Source organism: Salminus brasiliensis, chromosome 7, assembly GCF_030463535.1.
Source record: "Salminus brasiliensis chromosome 7, fSalBra1.hap2, whole genome shotgun sequence".
NCBI lineage: Eukaryota > Metazoa > Chordata > Actinopteri > Characiformes > Bryconidae > Salminus > Salminus brasiliensis.
Window position 1 is genome coordinate 19,336,663 of NC_132884.1, and position 15,866 is coordinate 19,352,528.

General features: G+C 41.4%; 1 pseudogene; it reads right to left on the minus strand.

Moving 5' to 3' along the window:
* LOC140559655 (general transcription factor II-I repeat domain-containing protein 2-like) overlaps positions 1–15,866 on the minus strand; it is a 65,163-nt pseudogene that overhangs the window by 36,824 nt on the left and 12,473 nt on the right.

Below are 15,866 nucleotides of genomic sequence, written 5' to 3' on the forward strand. Positions count from 1 at the left end.
CTTCTCTGTCTGTGTCCATTTGTATCTGTGTGAGGCTGACTATTTGTTTGCAACTGAGTAGCAGGTAGGTGATCATTCAGTTTCTATACACGTATTAACTTTCTTTTTTTGCCACACAGGTCCTCATGACTCCCTGACTCCTATCCCTGAAGATGGATCGGTCTAACCATGGTCTATCCATCTGGATCTTTGGCTGTCTGGCAAACTATCCATCTGCTTCTTTGTCTGTGTGACCATCTGCAACTGTGTGAGGCTGACAATTCATATGCAACTGTGTTACAGGTAGGTGATCATTCAGTTTCTAAACATGTATTAACTTTCTTTTTTGCCACACAGGTACTCATTACTCCCTGTCTCTGGCTGTCTGGCTAACTATCCACCTGCTTCTCTGTGTTTCTGCATCTGTTTGAGGCTGCCAATTTGTTTGCAACTGTGTAACAGGTAGGTGATCATTCAGTTTCTATACATGTATTAACTTTCTTTTATTGCCACACAGGTCCTCATGACTCCCTGACTCCTATCCCTGAAGATGGATTGGGCTAACCATGGTCTATCCATCTGGAACTTTGGCTGTCTGGCTAACTATCCATCTGCTTCTTTGTCTGTGTGTCCATCTGCAACTGTGTGAGGCTGAAACACTGTTTGCAACTGTGTTACAGGTAGGTGATCATTCAGTTTCTACACATATATTAACTTTCTTTTTTGCCACACAGGTCCTCATGACATCCTGACTCCTATTCCTGAAGATAGATCGGGCTAACCATGGTCTAACCATCTGCATCTCCATCTGGAACTTTGGCTGTCTGGCTAACTATCCATCTGCTTCTTTGTCTGTGTGTCCATCTGCAACTGTGCGAGGCTGAAAAACTGTTTGCAACTGTGTAACAGGTAGGTGATCATTTAGTTTCTATACATGTATTAACTTTCTTTTTTGCCACACAGGTCCTCATGACTCCCTGACTCTGGCCGACTGGCTAAGTGTCTGGCTAACTATCCATCTGCTTCTTTGACTGTGTGTCCATCTGCAACTGTGCGAGGCTGAAAAACTGTTTGCAAATGTGTAGCAGGTTGGTGATCATTCAGTTTCTATGCATGTATTAACTTTTTTTTTTACCACACAGGTCCTCATGACTCCCTGATTCTGGCTGTCTGGCTATCTATCCATCTGCTTCTCTGTCTGTGTCCATTTGTATCTGTGTGAGGCTGACTATTTGTTTGCAACTGAGTAGCAGGTAGGTGATCAGTCAGTTTCTATACATGTATTAACTTTCTTTTATTGCCACACAGGTTTTCATGACTCCCTGACTCCTATTCCTGAATATTAATCCAGCCAAAAATGGTATCTTCATCTGCATCTCCATCTGAAAGTTTGGCTCACTGGCTGACTGTCCATCTGCTTCTTTGTCTGTGTGTCCATCTGCAATTGTGTGAGGCTGAAAAACTGTTTGCAACTGTGTTACAGGTAGGTGATCATTCAGTTTCTAAACATGTATTAACTTTCTTTTTTGCCACACAGGTCCTCATGACTCCCTGATTCTGGCTGTCTGGCTATCTATCCGTCTGCTTCTCTGTCTGTGTCCATCGGCATCTGTCTGAGGCTGAAAAACTGTTTGCAACTGAGTAGCAGGTAGGTGATCATTCAGTTTCTACACATATATTAACTTTCTTTTTTGCCACACAGGTCCTCATGACTCCCTGACTCCTATCCCTGAAGATGGATCGGGCTAACCATGGTCTTTCCATCTGGAACTTTGGCTGTCTGGCTAACTATCCATCTGCTTCTTTGTCTGTGTGACCATCTGCAACTGTGTGAGGCTGACAATTCATATGCAACTGTGTAACAGGTAGGTGATCATTCAGTTTCTATACATGTATTAACTTTCTTTTATTGCCACACAGGTCGTCATGACTCCCTGACTCCTTCTATCCCTGAAGATGAATTCAGCCAAAAATGGAATCTTCATCTGCATCTCCATCTGGAAGTTTGGCTCACTGGCTAACTATCCATCTGCTTCTTTGTCTGTGTGGCCATCTGCAACTGTGTGAGGCTGAAAAAGTGTTTGCAATTGTGTTACAGGTAGGTGATCATTCAGTTTCTAAACATGTATTAACTTTCTTTTTTGCCACACAGGTCCTCATGACTCCCTGATTCTGGCTGTCTGGCTATCTATCCGTCTGCTTCTCTGTCTGTGTCCATCGGCATCTGTCTGAGGCTGAAAAACTTTTTGCAACTGAGTAGCAGGTAGGTGATCATTCAGTTTCTACACATATATTAACTTTCTTTTTTGCCACACAGGTTTTCATGACTCCCTGACTCCTATTCCTGAAGATGGATCGGGCTAACCATGGTCTATCCATCTGCATCTCCATCTGGAACTTTGGCTGTCTGGCAAACTATCCATCTGCTTCTTTGTCTGTGTGACCATCTGCAACTGTGTGAGGCTGACTATTCATATGCAACTGTGTAACAGGTAGGTGATCATTCAGTTTCTAAACATGTATTAACTTTCTTTTTTGCCACACAGGTCCTCATTACTCCCTGACTCTGGCTGTCTGGCTAACTATCCACCTGCTTCTCTGTGTCTTTCTGCATCTGTTTGAGGCTGCCAATTTGTTTGCAACTGTGTAGCAGGTAGGTGATCATTCAGTTTCTATACATGTATTTACTTTCTTTTATTGCCACACAGGTTTTCATGACTCCCTGACTCCTTCTTTCCCTGAAGATTAATTCAGCCAAACATGGTATCTTCATCTGCATCTCCATCTGGAACTTTGGCTGTCTGGCTAACTATCCATCTGCTTCTTTGTCTGTGTGTCCATCTGCGACTGTGTGAGGCTGAAAAACTATTTGCAACTGTGTTACAGGTAGGTGATCATTCAGTTTCTAAACATGTATTAACTTTCTTTTTTTCCACACAGGTCCTCATGACTCCCTGACTCTGGCCGACTTGCTATCTATCCATCTGCTTCTCTGTCTGTGTGACCATCTGCAACTGTGTGAGGCTGACAATTCATATGCAACTGTGTAACAGGTAGGTGATCATTCAGTTTCTCTGCATGTATTACCTTTTTTTGCCACACAGGTCCTCATGACTCCCTGATTCTGGCTGTCTGGCTATCTATCCATCTGCTTCTCTGTCTGTGTCCATTTGTATCTGTTTGAGGCTGCCAATTTGTTTGCAACTGTGTAACAGGTAGGTGATCATTTAGTTTCTATACATGTATTAACTTTCTTTTTTTGCCACACAGGTCCTCATGACTCCCTGACTCTGGCCGACTGGCTAAGTGTATGGCTAACTATCCATCTGCTTCTTTGACTGTGTGTCCATCTGCAACTGTGCGAGGCTGAAAAACTGTTTGCAACTGTGTTACAGGTAGGTGGTCATTCAGTTTCTATGCATGTATTAACTTTTTTTTTGCCACACAGGTCCTCATGACTCCCTGATTCTGGCTGTCTGGCTATCTATCCATCTGCTTCTCTGTCTGTGTCCATTTGTATCTGTGTGAGGCTGACTATTTGTTTGCAACTGAGTAGCAGGTAGGTGATCATTTATTTTCTAAACATGTATTAACTTTCTTTTTTGCCACACAGGTCCTCATTACTCCCTGACTCTGGCTATCTGGCTAACTATCCACCTGCTTCTCTGTGTCTTTCTGCATCTGTTTGAGGCTGCCAATTTGTTTGCAACTGTGTAGCAGGTAGGTGATCATTCAGTTTCTATACATGTATTAACTTTCTTTTTTGCCACACAGGTCCTCATGACATCCTGACTCTGGCTGTCTGGCTATCTATCCATCTGCTTCTCTGTCTGTGTCCATCTGCATCTGGGTGAGGCTGAAAAACTGTTTGCAACTGTGTTACAGGTAGGTGATCATTCAGTTTCTATACATGTATTAACTTTCTTTTTTGCCACACAGGTCCTCATGACTCCCTGACTCTGGCCGACTGGCTATCTATCCATCTGCTTCTCTGTCTGTGTCCATCTGTATCTGTGTGAGGCTGACTATTTGTTTGCAACTGAGTAGCAGGTAGGTGATCATTCAGTTTCTATGCATGTATTACCTTTTTTTGCCACACAGGTCCTCATGACTCCCTGATTCTGGCTGTCTGGCTATCTATCCATCTGCTTCTCTGTCTGTGTCCATCTGCATCTGGGTGAGGCTGAAAAACTGTTTGCAACTGTGTTACAGGTAGGTGATCATTCAGTTTCTATACATGTATTAACTTTCTTTTTTGCCACAGGTTTTCATGACTTTCTGACTCCGATTCCTGAAGATGGATCAGGCTAACCATGGTCTATCCATCTGGAACTTTGGCTGTCTGGCTAACTATCCATCTGCTTCTTTGTCTGTGTGACCATCTGCAACTGTGTGAGGCTGACAATTCATATGCAACTGTGTAACAGGTAGGTGATCATTCAGTTTCTAAACATGTATTAACTTTCTTTTTTGCCACACAGGTCCTCATGACTCCCTGATTCTGGCTGTCTGGCTAACTATCCACCTGCTTCTCTGTGTTTCTGCATCTGTTTGAGGCTGCCAATTTGTTTGCAACTGTGTAACAGGTAGGTTATCATTCAGTTTCTATACATGTATTAACTTTCTTTTTTTGCCACACAGGTCCTCATGACTCCCTGACTCCTATTCCTGAAGATAGATCGGGCTAACCATGGTCTATCCATCCGTATCTCCATCTGGAACTTTGGCTGTCTGGCTAACTATCCATCTGCTTCTTTGTCTGTGTGTCCATCTGCAATTGTGCGAGGCTGAAAAACTGTTTGCAAATGTGTAACAGGTAGGTGATCATTCAGTTTCTATACATGTATTAACTTTCTTTTTTGCCACACAGGTCCTCATGACATCCTGACTCTGGCCGACTGGCTATCTATCCATCTGCTTCTATCCATCTGCATCTGCAAAACTGTTTGCAACTGTGTAACAGGTAGGTGATCATTTATACATTTTTCTATACATGTATTAATTTTCTTTTATTGCCACACAGGTCCTCATGACTTCCTGACTCTGGCCGACTGGCTATCTATCCATCTGCTTCTCTGTCTGTGTCCATCTGTATCTGTGTGAGGCTGACTATTTGTTTGCAACTGAGTAGCAGGTAGGTGATCATTCAGTTTCTATGCATGTATTAACTTTTTTTGCCACACAGGTCCTCATGACTCCCTGACTCCTATCCCTGAAGATGGATCGGGCTAACCATGGTCTATCCATCTGGAACTTTTGCTGTCTGGCTAACTATCCATCTGCTTCTTTGTCTGTGTGACCATCTGCAACTGTGTGAGGCTGACTATTTGTTTGCAACTGTGTAATAGGTAGGTGATCATTCAGTTTCTATACATGTATTAACTTTCTTTTATTGCCACACAGGTCCTCATGACTCCCTGACTCCTATCCCTGAAGATGGATCGGGCTAACCATGGTCTATCCATCTGCATCTCCATCTGGAACTTTGGCTGTCTGGCAAACTATCCATCTGCTTCTTTGTCTGTGTGACCATCTGCAACTGTGTGAGGCTGACTATTTGTTTGCAACTGTGTAATAGGTAGGTGATCATTCAGTTTCTATACATGTATTAACTTTCTTTTATTGCCACACAGGTCCTCATGACTCCCTGACTCCTATCCCTTAAGATGGATCGGGCTAACCATGGTCTATCCATCTGCATCTCCATCTGGAACTTTGGCTGTCTGGCAAACTATCCATCTGCTTCTTTGTCTGTGTGACCATCTGCAACTGTGTGAGGCTGACTATTTGTTTGCAACTGTGTAACAGGTAGGTGATCATTCAGTTTCTAAACATGTATTAACTTTCTTTTTTGCCACACAGGTCCTCATGACTCCCTGACTCTGGCCGACTGGCTAAGTGTATGGCTAACTATCCATCTGCTTCTTTGACTGTGTGTCCATCTGCAACTGTGCGAGGCTGAAAAACTGTTTGCAACTGTGTAACAGGTAGGTGATCATTCAGTTTCTATGCATATATTAACTTTTTTTTTTTGCCACACAGGTCCTCATGACTCCCTGATTCTGGCTGTCTGGCTATCTATCCATCTGCTTCTCTATCTGTGTCCATTTGTATCTGTGTGAGGCTGACTATTTCTTTGCAACTGAGTAGCAGGTAGGTGATCATTCAGTTTCTATACATGTATTAACTTTCTTTTTTTGCCACACAGGTCCTCATGACTCCCTGACTCCTTCTATCCCTGAAGATGAATTCAGCCAAAAATGGAATCTTCATCTGCATCTCAATCTGGAAGTTTGGCTCACTGGCTAACTATCCATCTGCTTCTTTGTCTGTGTGGCCATCTGCAATTGTGTGAGGCTGAAAAACTGTTTGCAACTGTATTACAGGTAGGTGATCATTCAGTTTCTAAACATGTATTAACTTTCTTTTTTTCCACACAGGTCCTCATGACTCCCTGACTCTGGCCGACTTGCTATCTATCCATCTGCTTCTCTGTCTGTGTGACCATCTGCAACTGTGTGAGGCTGACTATTTGTTTGCAACTGAGTAGCAGGTAGGTGATCATTCAGTTTCTATACATGTATTAACTTTCTTTTTTTTGCCACACAGGTCCTCATGACTCCCTGACTTCTATCCCTGAAGATGGATCAGGCTAACCATGGTCTATCCATCTGGAACTTTGGCTGTCTGGCTAACTATCCATCTGCTTCTTTGTCTGTGTGACCATCTGCAACTGTGTGAGGCTGACAATTCATATGCAACTGTGTAACAGGTAGGTGATCATTCAGTTTCTATGCATGTATTACCTTTTTTTGCCACACAGGTCCTCATTACTCCCTGACTCTGGCTGTCTGGCTAACTATCCACCTGCTTCTCTGTGTCTTTCTGCATCTGTTTGAGGCTGCCAATTTGTTTGCAACTGTGTAACAGGTAGGTGATCATTCAGTTTCTATACATGTATTAACTTTCTTTTATTGCCACACAGGTCCTTATGACTCCCTGACTCCTATCCCTGAAGATGGATTGGGCTAACCATGGTCTATCCATCTGGAACTTTGGCTGTCTGGCTAACTATCCATCTGCTTCTCTGTCTGTGTCCATCTGTATCTGTGTGAGGCTGACTATTTGTTTGCAACTGTGTAACAAGTAGGTGATCATTCAGTTTCTATACATGTATTAACTTTCTTTTTTGCCACACAGGTTTTCATGACTCCCTGACTCCTATTCCTGAAGATGCATCGGACTAACCATGGTCTATCCATCTGCATCTCCATTTGGAACTTTGGCTGTCTGACTAACTATCCATCTGCTTCTTTGTCTGTGTGAGCATCTGCAACTGTGTGAGGCTGACAATTCATATGCAACTGTGTAACCGGTAGGTGATCATTTAGTTTCTATACATGTATTCATTTTCTTTTATTGCCACACAGGCCTCATGACACCCTGACTCTGGCTAAGTGTCTGGCTAACTATCCATCTGCTTCTTTGTCTGTGTGGCCATCTGCGACTGTGTGAGGCTGAAAAACTGTTTGCAACTGTGTAACAGGTAGGTGATCATTCAGTTTCTATACATGTATTAACTTTCTTTTATTGCCACACAGGTCCTCATGACTCCCTGACTCCTATCCCTGAAGATGGATTGGGCTAACCATGGTCTATCAATCTGGAACTTTGGCTGACTGACTTAACTATACATCTATTTCTCTGTCTGTATATGAATAGTCTTACTGACTTTGGCTGTCTGGCTAACTATCCATCTGCTTCTTTGACTGTGTCCATCTGCAACTGTGCGAGGCTGAAAAACTGTTTGCAAATGTGTAACAGGTAGGTGATCATTCAGTTTCTATGCATGTATTAACTTTTTTTTGCCACACAGGTCCTCATGACTCCCTGATTCTGGCTGTCTGGCTATCTATCCATCTGCTTCTCTGTCTGTGTCCATCTGCATCTGTCTGAGGCTGAAAAACTGTTTGCAAATGTGTAACAGGTAGGTGATCATTCAGTTTCTACGCATATATTAACTTTCTTTTTTGCCACACAGGTTTTCTCCCTGACTCCCTGACTCCTATTCCTAAAGATGGATCGGGCTAACCATGGTCTATCCATCTGCATCTCCATCTGGAACTTTGACTGTCTGGCTAACTATCCATCTGCTTCTTTTTCTGTGTGACCATCTGCAACTGTGTGAGGCTGACAATTCATATGCAATTGTGTAACAGGTAGGTCATCAGTCAGTTTCTATACATGTTTTAATTTTATTTTTTGCCACACAGGTTTTCATGACTCCCTGATTCCTATTCCTGAAGATTAATCCAGCCAAAAATGGTATCTTCATCTGCATCTCCATCTGGAAGTTTGGCTCACTGGCTAACTGTCCATCTGCTTTTTTGTCTGTGTGTCCATCTGCAACTGTGTGATTTTTGAGTATTCATATGCAGCTGTGTAGCAGGTAGGTGATCATTTAGTTTCTAAACATGTATTAACTTTCTTTTTTGCCATACAGGTCCTCATGACATCCTGACTCTGGCTAACTATCCATCTGCTTCTATCCATCTGCATCTGCAAAACTGTTTGCAAATGCCTAACAGGTAGGTGGTCATTCAGTTTCTATACATGTATTAATTTTCTTTTATTGCCACACAGGTCCTCATGACTCCCTGATTCTGGCTGTCTGGCTATCTATCCATATGCTTCTCTGTTTGTGTCCTTCTCTTTCTGTATGATTTTTGTCTATTGATATGCAGCTGTGTAACCGGTAGGTGATCATTCAGTTTCTATGCATGTATTAACTTTCTTTTTTGTCACACAGGTCCTCGTGACTCCCTGACTCCTTCTATCCCTGAAGATGAATCCAGCCAAAAATGGTATCTTCATCTGCATCTCCATCTGGAAGGTTGGCTCACTGGCTAATTATCCATCTGCTTTTTTTCTCTGTGTGTCCATCTGCAACTGTGTGATTTTTGTCTATTCATATGCAACTGTGTAGCAGGTAGGTGATCATTCAGTTTCTACACATATATTAACTTTCTTTTTTGCCACACAGGTTTTCATGACTTTCTGACTCCGATTCCTGAAGATGGATCAGGCTAACCATGGTCTATCCATCTGGAACTTTGGCTGTCTGGCTAACTATCCATCTGCTTCTTTGTCTGTGTGTCCATCTGCAACTGTGCGAGGCTGAAAAACTGTTTGCAACTTTGTAACAGGTAGGTGATCATTTAGTTTCTGTACATGTATTAACTTTCTTTTTTGCCACCCAGGTCCTCATGACACCCTGACTCTGGCTCACTGGCTAACTATCCATCTGCTTTTTTTGTCTGTGTGTCCATATGCAACTGTGTGATTTTTGACTATTCATATGCAGCTGTGTAACCGGTAGGTGATCATTGAGTTTCTATGCATGTATTAACTTTTTTTGCCACACAGGTCCACATGACTCCCTGATTCTGGCTGTCTGGCTATCTTTCCATCTGCTTCTCTGTTTGTGTCCTTCTCTTTCTGTGTGATTTTTGTCTATTCCTATGCAGCTGTGTTACCGGTGGGTGATCATTGAGTTTCTAGGCATGTATTAACTTTCTTTTTTGTCACACAGGTCCTTATGACTCCCTGACTCCTATCCCTGAAGATGGATCGGGCTAACCATGGTCTATCCATCTGCATCTCCATCAGGAACTTTGGCTTACTGGCTAACTATACATTTACTTCTCTGTCTGTGTCCATTTGCATCTGTGTGAGGCTGAAAAACTGTTTGCAACTGTGTAACAGGTAGGTGATCATTCAGTTTCTATACATGTATTAACTTTCTTTTATTGCCACACAGGTCCTCATGACTCCCTGACTCCAATCCCTGAAGATGGATTGGGCTAACCATGGTCTATCAATCTGGAACTTTGGCTGACTGACTTAGCTATACATCTACTTCTCTGTCAGTATATGAATAGTCTTACTGACTCTGGCTGTCTGGCTAACTATCCATCTGCTTTTGTCTGTGTGTCCATCTGCAACTGTGTGAGGCTGAAAAACTGTTTGCAACTGTGCTACAGGTAGGTGATCATTCAGTTTCTACACATATATTAACTTTCTTTTTTGCCACACAGGTCCTCAAGGCTCCCTGACTCCTTCTATCCCTGAAGATGAATCCAGCCAAAAAGAGTATCTTCATCTGCATCTCCATCTGGAACTTTGGCTGACTGGCTAACTATACATCTACTTCTCTTTCTGTGTGTCTATATGCAACTGTGTAACAGGTAGGTGATCTTTCAGTTTCTATACATGTATTAACTTTCTTTTTTGCCACAAAGGTCCTCATGACTCCCTGACTCTGGCCGACTGGCTAAGTATTCTGGCTAACTATCCATCTGCTTCTTTGACTGTGTGTCCATCTGCAACTGTGTGATTTTTGACTGTTCATATGCAACGGTGTAACAGGTAGGTGATCATTCAGTTTCTAAACATGTGTCAACAGTTTCTATACATGTGTCAACTTTTCTTTTTTGCCACTCAGGTTTTCATGACTCCCTGACTACTATTCCTGAAGATGGATCCAGCCAAAAAGAGTCTTCATCTGCATCTCCATCTGGAACTTTGGTTGACTGGCTAACTATCCATCTACTTCTCTGTCTGTGTGACCATCTGCAACTGTGTGATTTTTGACTGTTCATATGCAACGGTGTAACAGGTAGGTGATCATTCAGTTTCTAAACATGTATTAACTTTCTTTTTAACAGTTTTTTTAGGTTCCCTTGAACCCTTTCCTCCCGAAAGTGTAACTGACTAACCATTGTCTATCCCTCTGCATCTTCATCTAGAACTCTCGCTGGCTGGATTTCTTTGCATCTGTAATGTGTAAGGCTAACTTTCCTATGCTACTGTGTAACAGATAGGTGATCATTCTGTTTCTATGACACCCTCTCTTCCTGAAGGTTGATCCGGCCAACAAGGTTCAACTGGCAGTGTTCTCATTGTTGGAAATTTTCTTCTAAAACAGTAATTAATATCGGTCACAAAGGGTAACTCCAAGGTGCCGATGTCCTGGAGGACCACTGCTGCACGCTTCCAGACACCATATGGAAGAAGACCATTGCCAGGATCGTTGTTTCTAGTCCCATGCTTACCTACTGACGAGGGAGCATGCCGTTCAGCTGACTCTTCACGCTCCACTGCTGGCTGCAGGTTTGACGTCTGGCAAAGATCATCAGTGAAGTCATTAGTGATAGCCACTTTAGTTCACCATGTCTAATGAATCCATAGCCCTGAATAAATCCACTCCCACTTGTTTGAACTATTACAGTTTCCTTCGCAGGTCTGGTTGTGGCAGCGGCATAGACACAATTTATGGTAAGCTAATTCTTTTGATCTATTTATTTTATCTATTATCATTTCTGTCCATCCTTCTATATCTTTGTCCATCTGCAACTTTCTGTGTGTCAGTCTGTCCAACTTTTAATCAGAGGTAGCTCTCTTTACAAATAAGACACAGAATCTCCCTATCAACTAACCCTAAAGAATGACGGATGATCTAGCCTCCACAGCTGTTTGTGTTAATGAATGGTGCACCAGCTCCAAAGCATACCTGCTTCAGATACTGAAAAGGACTTGTTTAGCACAGTTTTTAAAACTGGTTTTGCCTAGTCTCTTTCTGTCAATCCTTCTTCAACTCTGTGTCTGGCTGTCTTTCTGACAATGCGTCTGCAACTATATTTGGCTGTGTTGATGTCCAACACTCTTTGGCTGTTTATAAATCTGCAATTTGTTCTGTTTAAACTCTGATGGCTGGTTGTTTATGAATGTGAAACTGACGATCTGTCTGCAACTCTGGCTGGCTGTATCCATCTGCAACGGTGTCTGACGATCCATGCATGTGCAGTTCAGTGCAGTGTTAGTGGTCTAACCATGTGCAATGGCTGGCTGACTGTGTGACTGTTTGGCAGTGTGTATGTCGATATGCAACTCTGGCTGTCTGTCCATCTACAACACTGGCTGTTTGTAAATCTGCGAATCGTTCTGTTTAGACTCTGGCTTCAACTCTGACTGACTGTCTGACCATCTGCAACTAGTTGACTGGGTGGCTGTCTATTTTAAACTGTGTCTGTCTGCAGCTGTATGTGGCGCTGTCTGCATGTCCATGTGCAACTTTGTGGCTGGCTGGCTTTCTTTCCATGTGTAATTCTGTGGCTGCACTGGCTGTCCGTGTGACTCTGGCTGGCTCACTGGCTTCTTACCACTGCAACTGTGTGTCTGCATATCCATATGCGTGTGCATTTCAGTGGCTAACTTTCTTTCAATGTGCAACTCTGGCTAGCTGTCTTCCATGTGCAGTTCTGGCTGGCTGGCTGGCTATTTATCCGACTATGCATCTGCAACTATGTTTGGCTGTGTTTGTTTTTTTTGTTTGTTTTTTTCTTCAAGCTTGCCGTGAGCTGACGCCCACTCTACCTATTGGATCTCCTAACCCCTTGTTTTCCCCCTCCTTTCTGTTTTCTCTCTCTCTCGCTCTCTACCATGTATTGAGATTGAGATTCCAGCTGTTTCATCCTTGGACCACCAGACCTGGCTCTCTACTACCCTACTGCCCACTGTCCTGATCTGGAGCCTCGTGTTGATTCATCCTCACCTGCCTGGAGTTTAACATTTCACTCACGTTTTCATCTTTTATGGCTTGATGGCGCATTTCCATATTCTCTTAATTCAGTATTGATTTATTGTTTTTATTCCTGGGTTTTATTCTAGGTATTTATTCCCAGATCTCTGTAAAGCTGCCTTGTGACTACACTCGTTGTGAAAAGTGTTTTATAAATAAACTTGAATTCATTTTTAAGGCTTTTTTCCTTTTATCAATTTATTTTTTTGCCAATGTTTCAATATCACTCCCTTTACCTATTATTCATTACTTGTTGACACTTTGAACATATAGCTGAGTGATGATGCCAACTGCTTGTACTTTTGTGCTTTAGAGAAACTAGGGCTGTCAGAGCTTGTACATCATATATACTCTTCTATATTCTGAAAGCAGTGTGTGCAGTCTTTAATCCCTTATTTTCCACTTATTAATAATAATACATTAAACATTTGCTGTTACTTTACTGTAAATCATTCTTTGTTATTATAGTAGTCTAGTGGTTATAGAGTTAGTCTCTTGTATGCCAGACTATGTAGAAGAAAATGAAACCTGAACTGTTCACTAATGCTGATTAGAGGTTTCTAATTGAATACTCACAACAGGAAGATTTTATTCAGGCTAAAGGCCAGTATATTAATTATGAATTACTTCAGTTGACTAATATATATATAAATTCAGTATGGGAGTAAAAGGAGAACATGCATTTACCTACACTGCTATGGTAAATTTATCTTTACTCCTTATTTTGTGTTTGTTATATCCTCTCTCTAATCTCATCCCAAACTGAATTTAGAGCATCTATTAACTGATGATTTTGGAAAACATCTAAAGTAAGCTTTAAAATACTTGGAAATCGACTCCAAGGTTGAAGGTGGGATGAGAAGAACCAGATCTCAAAACAAAAAATATGTGAAAAACTGCATATAGTTCAGTTCATGGCAGTCTGTAAACAGAAGAATTGATAAATCTGTGGAATCCTCACAAGTGTATGTTTAAATGCACTGGAACTAAAGAAACTAACACTCTAGCTGGTCTCTGTGGCCTAGACCTTGCAAAGGCTCGTGGGAGGGTGCAGGGAGATTGCCTCTCCAAGGCCAAGTGAGGTGAGGGTTCCGGAGATCAGGAGATAGGAACTAATAAACTGCATTTTACAACTGCTGTTATATTTAATATATGCCGGAGTTGATCATTTAGACACAGCAGTCTATTAGACGTCTAAATTTAACAGCCCATAATGTTGCGTATTAATGATCTTCAAATGCTGTGATGGAGTTCATAGTTTCTAAAATCTAGATTTTAAAATGAAATTCAGGAAGAGATATATATATATATTTTTTTTTTTTTCATTTATCATATTTCAGACTAAATTCTATATCTTTGTCTTTTTCCACATGTTCTCCACATCTGTCTTTTTCTTGTGTTTTCCTTCATGTTAATGAAGTTTTCAAATGTTTAGGAAGTGTGTTTTAACTCCTTATCCTTTGATCTGGATCTGGATTCTCGTTGGGAAATGAGGACTGTTTACACTCATTATGGAACTTGTAAAGGTGAAGGTCACTTTAGGTCAGTCTGAAACCACGTTAAGGTCATTTTTCCAGGCCTCCTCATACTGTGGTTATTAGCACAACAAAACGGAGACAGTTCAGGGTAAAGAGACACAAGTAGACAATTCAGTCCAGTTTCACAGAGATTACACTGATTTAGGATGAAAAGCGACACAGCAGCGCCACCTACAGGTCAGATATCATATCTGCAGCAGCAGCTCCAGTCATAGACTGAGAAGAAGAAGCCAACGATCATTTCCTCACTTTTTAACGAGGCTAATTCTCATCACATTAAATATGTAAATATTACCATTGTTATTATTGTTCATAAATAATGACAACCACAACAATAATTTATTTTATGTATTACAGATGTGATGTTTTTATGATACAGTTGTTTTCAATAATAATAATAATAATAATAAATAATTTATTAGTTACTGTCATACCTGGTCAGACGTTGCAGTGAACACAAGGAAACACTCGCAGGGATGGACGATGAAAGACTTTAATGTAACCTGGGCAAAAGTAAACAGACACAACAAAGCAAAGCACTACCGGGGGAACAGCAATCTAATGGACAGAACCAGAAACAAAATCAAAACCTGACAACTCAAACTGGGCACAGTAACACAGCTGGGACTGGGAGGAAGCTGAGCAGTATTCAGGAAAACAAAAAACACCTCAAACAAAAAGCAGAACACTAGACGGAGCTTGGGCCAGGAGAAAGAACACAGACAAGGTTTTGAAAAACAATGAACAGAAACCTGGAAGCAGCAAAAACCAACAAACCAAAACAATGAAGGAAAAACTATGAAGCAAAACTTCAGATTAACAATATTAACAATTATTGAAGCATCTGAAATCAACACTGGAAGCACATGAATAAACATGAGCTGTTTATTAGCTGTTAGTGAACAGTAATGAGCCGGTGCAGTACTGTGTAAGTCAGAGATCACCTTTTACTGATTTCCTTTTGTCAGTAACGGCTTCTTGACCGCTCATCAAGTCAAGTTTGATTATATATTAAAAAAAATTCAAAAGCAACTTCGACAGAAATCCGTGTCTGAGCCTCTTTTGAGAAAGCTGAGGGCAACAGTGGCAAGAAAAACTCAAGAGGAAGAAACCTTGAGAGGAACCAAGACTCAAAGAGGATTCAGAAATACCTAAACCTAATGCAGAGGAACAAGAGAATCTAACAAGGGATCTGCGTCATTTGAAACTTCTGGTGCAGCTAAAAGAAACTGAAATGCAAAAGCTGATAAGTAGAACAGTGCAGCACAGAGCCAGTGGAGATGCCACCCCTATAGAGAAATCCTTCATATCTGCCCATAACTCACAGTGGTGCAAAGACTTCAAGGTTTCTAGACAAATTGGTGAACCAGGGCAGAAAGATAGACTGACGTTCTCCAGTCTAGCACGCCAAATTGAGAGTGACCTGGCTAGGGGTTATTCTGAGCCAGAAATACAGTGTGTGCAGAATTATTAGGCAAGTTGTATTTGAGAGGATTCTTTTTATTATTAAACAACAACTATGTTCTCAATCAACCCAAAAGACTCATAAATATCAAGCTTAATATTTTTGGAAGTTGGAGTGTTTTTTTTTTTTTTTTTAGATCTTAGGAGGATATCTGTTTGTGCAGGTAACTATTACTGTGCAGAATTATTAGGCAACTTAATAAAAAAAATAAATACCCATCTCACTTGTTTATTTTCACCAGGTA